This window comes from Sesamum indicum, linkage group LG8, assembly GCF_026168435.1.
Source record: "Sesamum indicum cultivar Baizhima isolate 11 linkage group LG8, ASM2616843v1, whole genome shotgun sequence".
Taxonomy (NCBI): Eukaryota; Viridiplantae; Streptophyta; class Magnoliopsida; order Lamiales; family Pedaliaceae; genus Sesamum; species Sesamum indicum.
The window spans coordinates 13,568,796-13,577,301 of record NC_142664.1 but is presented as its reverse complement, the minus strand read 5'-3'; the positions used below and the strand labels follow the sequence as shown (position 1 = coordinate 13,577,301).

At 36.9% G+C, this 8,506-nt stretch overlaps 1 pseudogene across 1 annotated transcript; it reads right to left on the bottom strand.

Moving 5' to 3' along the window:
* Positions 1-482: 482 nt before the first annotated feature.
* LOC105179449 (dnaJ homolog subfamily C GRV2-like) lies at positions 483-7,273 on the bottom strand (annotated as a pseudogene). The gene is made up of 7 exons (XR_016066706.1): positions 4,875-7,273; positions 3,598-4,759; positions 2,125-2,561; positions 1,699-2,044; positions 1,284-1,627; positions 736-1,173; positions 483-611 (listed from the first exon to the last, which is right to left on the bottom strand). The product of XR_016066706.1 is annotated as a dnaJ homolog subfamily C GRV2-like (transcript).
* Positions 7,274-8,506: the final 1,233 nt, after the last annotated feature.

The window sequence follows — 8,506 nt, the reverse complement described above, 5'->3', positions numbered from 1 at the left end:
CAAATCATGATATGGTACAGACCTTAATTGCAAGAACCCGGCCAATTGCTGCTTCTGACTTATTCCAGTTCATCTGTGAACAAAGCCCATTTCTTCCCCCAGCTCGCCAATCAAGAAGGCCAAGAAGAACTTCCACAAGACCGACCCTACAATAATTATATGCCATGTTACTATTGCATGACACAGAGAACATGCAACAGTAGTTTTATCAGGATGCATATCCCAATAATATTCTAAAATCAGACTCAATCACCCACCAATATCTTAGCCCAGGTGACACATAATTGCACGTTGTGGGCCAAAAATTACTTTGTATCTAATAAATACTAATTGCATGATGTTGCATTACTTATGCACCCATCTTAGAAAATTTATCATGAAAACACAGATGAATTTATGTGCATTGTTGTTTCATTAACCACGTCTGCACATTTCACATGCATAACAATTCTACAACTTAGGGTCTAAAGAGATATTGATGCTCACTTGAGACCCTGTGCAACAAGTGCATCTCTTGCTCGATTCCCTGCAACTACAACACGCTTTAAGGTTTCAAGAGCTAGCATGCTTCCACCTTGCCAACCAATCGCTTTCATAAGAAGTGGAACTACCTGAAGAAAAAGCTCATCAGAAAAATACCAAACTAAGCAACAGATGTTTAATCAGATAAACACATCTTTTGTATGATATTTTCTTGGAGGGGAAAAAGGGGGGCTGCTGAAAACCACAGCATACCCGGGGTGTCCCAACACTAGTGGCTGTCATAGCTTCTGCACAGGTGGTGCTACCTGCAAACTGATGTAGAACACGTAAACAACTAAGGCGAACTCGCTCCTGAGGAGTTTGTGAAATTTGTTGCGACGAACCATCCACAGATACATAGGTTTCTGAAGCCATTGTTTCTCTGCTTGCTCCATAGGCTACTGCAGACACAACTTTGGGCACATAACCAAGATATCCAACATGATCTGCAAGAGCGGGGTACACCCTGAGTAAAGAGACCAGGGCAGCACAAAGAAGTAGAGGAAGTTCAGTGTCAACAGCTTGGCCATCATATTGTGAGGCGGCAATGGATGTAAGGTACTGATCCAGCAGCCCTTCAAGAAATCTATTGGGATTTCTAAGTGGAAATTTGGGATCTTACAGGAATAACCTAACATAGATCCCTCCAACCTAGACAGCAATACATGATGTAAGTCATTAAACAGAATTGGCGTTCTTTAGAACATCCATGTAATCAATCAAAAACAAAAGAGTACATCTGCAGCACACAGTAGTTATACCTGAGGTTCATTTCTCATCTCCTGTTGGCCAGAAGCCTGCTCAGGTACATCCCAATCAACAACACGTCCTTTCACCTGTTCACGGTACAGATCCGAAGCCATAGTTGCTATTTGTGCAGACAACGATGCAGCCATTGCTGGTGTCCAGACAAGTTCAGGAGTTTCTGTTGTTTGTTCAAGAGCAGTCACAACTGCTTCACCAGGACCATCCCTGATTACCGAGACAAGGCCATCAGGCAGAAATCTTGCCAGAGTTATCGCCACTCTAGGCCCATGCATAGTCTGGCCAACAAGCTTCACTAATAGCAAAGTTGATGCGGCTCTTTGCTGCAACGGAATCTCTTCTACACAAAATTTCCATTTTAGAGAGCAAGATAGAATTCTTAAGAAACCGCTATCTATGAGATCAGCTTACCTTGTATTGGCAAGAGAACTTCAAGAATGAAAACCACCCGTCCATGCTTTGCAGCTGCCCAAGCTAGCTCCGACGTGCTTGCCAAGGCATAGAGAACATGCAAAGCTCCTTCACGACAGCTGGGAGATGAGTGAAGCAACTGTAATAAAATAAGCAAACCAGAGCTATCTGCGACCATTGCTTCCACACAAGGTGCATATGTTGTCAACCGTGACAAAACAAGTAGACATAGCTGACGAATGTTGCTTGATGAAGAAACAGGAAGAAAAAAGCATTCAAAAAGGGGCAATAGCTTCTCCTTTGTGGAGACCACTGAAGCTAAATTCGGATTCTTTGTCAACAAGTGCTGAACTTACAGAAATTACAGAAAAAAAGGTGTCAAGGGTGACTAAAAAAGTGTCAGATGAAAAACCACCAGACTTCTACCTGAAGGGATAGCAGACCGTATTGAAGATTTTTAACTAATTCCAAATCCTCCCTCTCCAAGCTTTTCCCATCAAGTGATGCTGAAGAATCATCAGAAGAATGCTGCTCGGCAGATCCATCAGTGGTTACATCACTATTAACATGAGTATCCATGCTTGCAGCGGGTGCATTATGGACTAGATGTGATATAAAATCAACAAGGGCAATACAGAAGTCCTCAGGCTCACTAATTTCAAAATCTGGTTGGTCATTATAGACTCTCAAGTACACTTTGCCAATATAGAGCTCCTTAGATAATGCTTCATAAACAAAGGAATGCGAATCTTTGAGGTCATATGAACCATGTTAAGGTCATATGAACCATGATAACTGAGGCTTGCACGCTGCTCTTCCACAAATTTCAAAAGTTCTGCTCGAGTGGAGGAATTCCAGATTATCTGTAAATGAAAGATCAAGTGAAACTATGTCATGATATCTGAGAGTCCCACAAGGTCATCAACTATGGCATAGAGCATCTACAAATGGCCATCACTTGGAACTACAGTATATGTGTTTAAAACATTTTCAATCTAGATAGTTATGGAAAGTAACACCCACACCCCAATTATTATCAGAAAGACAACCTATATATAGATTAGAATTATAACTTGCACATAACAGATATCCTTTTCTTAATCATTATGCAAAAAATAAAACCTTCAGGCTCGTGAAAAGAACTTCTGGTGCTAAAGCTTCCTTTTTTGTTTTTTTTTATGGGGTAAGGAGGAGGAAAATGTGCAAATAGGTTTGCATATCAAACATAAGAAATGCATGGAAACTTCACAACTAGTCATAGATAGGAAGGGCATAGATTTTAAGGCCCAACACCAAATTTCTTTGATCTGACAAGATAGATATACGGACGAAGATACTCTATTAGATGCAAACAAATAACCTCTTCCCTTAAAGAACCAATAGTTGACCTGCAAGAGATTCTTTGAATTAAATACTATGTCCAGTGCAAAAGACAGTTCAAAGGAAAATTAAGTTCTCTAGATTTAAATGCAGAACGTCCAGAAAACATCCATGCCACCACCACACCCGGATTTGCTAGTAAAAAAGTAAATCGGGAAAAGAAAAAAAATGAAACTTGAATCAGTTATAGGATCTTCATGACAACTACATACCAAGTAGTTAAAGCCAAGAAGATCTAAGGACGTGATTTTGAAACCTTTTAATAACACAAACATGTAGAACATATTGCTTTCCTCTCTTTTTTCCCTCAGTTATCTACATCAACAAAGTACTTACAAAAGAAGAAGAAGCAAAGACATATCAGAAAAGGTATGTTAAGAAGCCTGCCTGTTATAGTGCTCTGAGTTTCACAAACATTCAAAGAAAATATGCAGATACTGATGCAAGAAGATGAGGCAATGCTCAAGTAGCACCCAATATGTTTTTTCTTTGTCAAAATGCAAAATCTGCAGCATTTACCTCAGGGGACTCCAAGTTTGAGTTTAATGTGAATAGGAGGTCTTTTGCTAATTTATTTTTCAGCATGCTTGCAGGTTTAGGGGTTAGTAAAGCTCTAAGGGCATCAGCTGCAGCCTGATTGTAGGGTGTCGGGATCTCCTCGTCAACCAAACCACTAAAGCCTTGACAAGGCATGAGATGCTTTTACAGCATGTAAGTTTTTTGCTATTTGAACGCTAGTTCCAACATCATGTGCATCTGTCTTATCTGATTCCTCCGTCGTCGAATCATATTGGAGCAACAATGGTATAAGGTACCTGAACAAACAAAAAGTGACCCTATAAAACCACAAGTTTCTGAAATGGACCTGGATTCAAACAACATAATCCACCTGAGAAAGACCATAACATCACGATAAAGCAGTTTGCAACAGTGGAGTGGTTTTTAAGATATAACAGGCACATACCAGCTGATGCAGAGGCCTTCAAGTTCACAATATTCATAAACCATAAACTTCCACAGTGCCGTAGAATAAAGAAATTTTGTCTTTCAAAGAATAGTCACCATAAAGTACCTTCAACACAATAGTTCCAAGATTTTTTTCAATTTTAAAATAAAAGTTGGACTCTCTTCGCAAGCAAATTGACTCGACAAAAGGTACCGAACAAATAAACATTAACTCTATGAACCCTCAAGTTTGTAAATGGACCTCGATTCAAGTAACAGACCACAAGAGAAAACTATAACATCAAGGTATTGAGAAACATCAGAGTGTTTTTTGTAAGATGTAACAGTCATGTGCCAGCTGATGCAGTGACTTCAAAATTCATGTTGTTCATAAAGCTTAAGTTTTCACACTTCACGTAGAAAAAGTACATTCTGCCATTCAAAGAATAGTCACCACAAAGCATCTTCAACACTAGAGTTCCAACATTTTGTTCAATTTAAAAAAATAAAAATATGACCACCTTCACAAGCAAATAAGTTTTCTATACAAGCTCGGACAGACACACAGAAAATGCCAGCAACAAAGTCATCCACATGAGCACAAAGAGCATTATAAATAGACCAATATGGGTAATTTCATTATGTATTGCACAAAGAGCACTAGGTATTGCAGCTTCTCTTGCAACACTCGACGATTCAGTATTAGCAATATCAGCAGCATCTCCACAATAATATCCTAAAACAATAAGATCGAATAAATAGAATAAGCACTTTAATTTCAGATATTGATATTAAATAACTTCTCTAGATAGATCAACATAAATATTGATAGGAATTCTTGAGTGACTTACCAGAACTGAACCCCGAGTGATAAGCTCTTGGGAAGTAACAACAAATTCTTGAGCTTTTTGCACCGGTAGTCAAGAAAAACATTGATTTAAGAATGCAACCAAAGATTAAATCACTAAAGATGCAGAACAACAAAAAGTAACAGAGACCTAATATTACCAAATGATGGTATCTAATTGTATCTGTTGATTTTCAATGGATAAGATGCACTACTGCTATATACTGAACTTGCACCCTCACCCTGCTGGGATGGCAATCTAAAGGGAATAATTCATAAGACTGAAGAAAACTATAATAAAATAGAATTTAAATATTGTTACAATAAATAGAAGGCCAGAATCTATCTCCTCCTCCACCCAACCAAAAATAGTAGTTTCATAAGAAAAAGGCATGCCTAAAGTAGAGGATTTTTACACACAAAAATTTTCAGCACCAAGAAATGTGACAAGTTTCTAATAAATAGGACTGCCGCAATGTCTTTAAAGTTACTGCCTCCAACATAATGAAATACTATGCGCATGTAATCTCAAAACACAAACGCCGCAATACATTATGCAAATGCTAACTTATCATAACGAGGGTAAGAGGCCAATCACATCACAACACTTCGTTTTGCCAAGTATAGAGGAGGACAATCAAGCTTCCACAAAATCTATGGATTTCTAAATGTTATCCTCGACGCTAACACAATACCCTTTATCTCCTTACATCTACCTAGTCGGGACGGATTTCGCTTTTCTTTCTTTTCTTTGGCCACTAATGAATTTTTTTTCTTTTTTCTTCCCCTTTTGCTTTTGTCACGGCTTTTATTTGCTTTTTTTTTCCTTTGTTTTTGCCCGTGACTTGTGTTCTTTAGGCCGTTTTCCGGTTTTTTGACGCGAATGACAACACTTGTGGTGAAGGCACCCGGTTACTCAACCAAAAAACGTCGCATTCTGGCCTTTTGACGCGAATGACAACACTTGTGGTGAAGGCACCCGGTTACTCAACCAAAACACGTTTTACCTAAAGTGCTTTGCATACTCATAGCTCCGGCCACCGTTTTACGTGAATAACAACATTTGTGATGAAGTTACCCAGTTACTAAGTGACATAAACCAGCGGAGTAGATATAATTTCCTTTTTCTTACTTTTCTTTCTTTCTTTTTTTTTTCTTTCCGGAAGGGGAAGGGCCTTTGAATTTTTCAAAATAAATGCACGTCCCATATTAGGGATATAAGGATCAATTGGGTAGAGTTTCAGCAAACAAATATGATCTCACAAGAATCCTAAGATTTAGTAGAAGCAAAGATATTCCAACTCTCTTTCAAAGCAATTCAAAATGCATGAAATTATGCCTCAACAACTCCACAGTTAATCAAAGCAACAATCACATAACGCTAGTGCACATTCATGTCTCAATCTTATGACTTCCTAAATCACATTTATTTGTCAAATTACTAAAAAATAATATAAAGGAAAATAGTTTATTAGTGACTGGCAAATGAAAACAAAACAAACGTAGTTTGATAGGATAACAAAAGATAAATGAAAACTTAAAAAGAAGTTACCCTCTGGTTCCTACGTGTTAATTAACACTACATATGTCATGGAATTCTTTACTTTTTAAATGGTTTTATCTTTACTGTTGCCTAAAATGAAGTGAACCAAATGATCAGCAGATTAATGAATAATTTATCCTTAAAATATCAAAATTCATAAAAGGCAAAATGGCAAGCACCAATCAGCATTAACAGAACATTCAACCAAAACTAGGAAGCAATGAGATAGAAAGAACAATCTGAAGATGAAAACGAAGAGTCACTTCTTGCAATAAGTTAATGATACAAACATACTATCCACAATTGTCCAAACAGAGAGTTCGGCTAAAAAGGCAGTCCATAATTAATCACCCAAATCCAAGAAAAAGAATTAAACAAGATGCTAAAAATACACCCAAATCCAAGAAAAAGAAGAATAAATAAAATGCAACAGAGAAAGAAGCCGTACTCATGGCCATCCTCGTTGCCGGCTTACCGTCCTTGTTGCCGTGAGTTTGGGGCTAGGCTTCTAAGAGATGGGTTTGGGGAAGAAATGAGAGGAGAAAGATGGAAGCCGTACTCGTTGTCGTACTCGTCGCCGTCCTCGTTGCCGACTTACCATCCTTATTGCCGTGAGTTTGGGGCTAGGGTTCTAAGAGATGGGTTTGGGGAAGAAATGAGAGGAGAAAGATGGAAGCCGTACTCGTTGTCGTACTCGTCGCCGTCCTCGTTGCCGACCTACCATTCTTGTTGCCGTGAGTTTGGGTTTAGGGTTATAAGAGATGGGTTTGGGGAAGAATTGGAGAGGAGAAAGAATGGAGACGAAGCAGACAGAGAAAGAAGAAGGAAGAAGCAACGAGAACAAGAGAGAGAAAGAGATGGGTTTTTTATTATTGACTTTTTGTATTCTTCTTATTATTATTATTAATACTAATGCTGTTATTATTATTATTATTCTTATTACTACTACTATATTACTACTACTGCTATATTACTACTACTACTACTATTATTATTACTACTACTACTACTACTATTATTATTATTATTAAATGACTAAATTATATATATTATATACTATATAGCATATAAAATATTATATAATAGATTGGAGAGAAGCGTAAAATTATCAAAAAGATATACTTTCCAAACCTATAATTGCAGTTAACATCCGTGTACCACTAACTCTGGCCTCAATGAGTTTTTTGAAATTTTTTTCATATAACAGAAGGTGTAATTGATACTTTATTTTTTACAGAGAACTTTTTGAATATTTTCAATATCATAGGGGGACCTTGTATAGTTTTTTCATTTTTTTTTTTTTGCTCCATTTTTTGCAGGCTTTTTTTTCCCCTCAATTTATAGAGGGAGGTTGTTTGTTTTTTTGTCTCTATTTTTTTCTCCAAAAAAAGGCGAAATAGTAAATTCTAGTTGCACCAATAGAATCTCGAGTCTTTCGTTAAAATTCAACAGAAAATGGGGTTTGGGGATTAAATTGAAATTTTTTTTATAAGAAATGGGATTAAAACGAAAATTGCGTAAATCAAGGAATTAAAAAAAATTCCTTTTTTATGAGATGAAAAAGGTAATTTAGCGAAGGACTTCGAGCAAAAATGACAATTTTTCATAGTTTTGGACTATTCGGTCCTCCTAACAACTACTATTACTATCTAATAGAGATTTTCAAAAATCTGTACTCGCATCACGTCATTAGAACCACTGGACGAGTAATATTGGATAATATTGTTATTCACAATTTGATTCAGTACTGACATGAAGAAACAAACTCTAATTCAACCTTCATCAATGATCGATCATTGATAATTTAGGTTTTCACACAGACTTTAATTTTGGTATAGAGAGACATTTGCATTACTATATATACGCTAGCTTGACATGCTTGACCCATCGCACACTATTATGTCTAATTGATTTTACACTATTTTTCTGTCCCAACAATAAAAGGCAGGCTACGAGGCCTAATTTAATTAGTGAAATTAAGTCTTATAATATTTTTATCGTGAATTCAAGTTTTATTAATATATGAATATTGATCTACTGTAATAATACATATATTTGATATTGGTACATAGTTGTAAAGACCCGAGTACAGA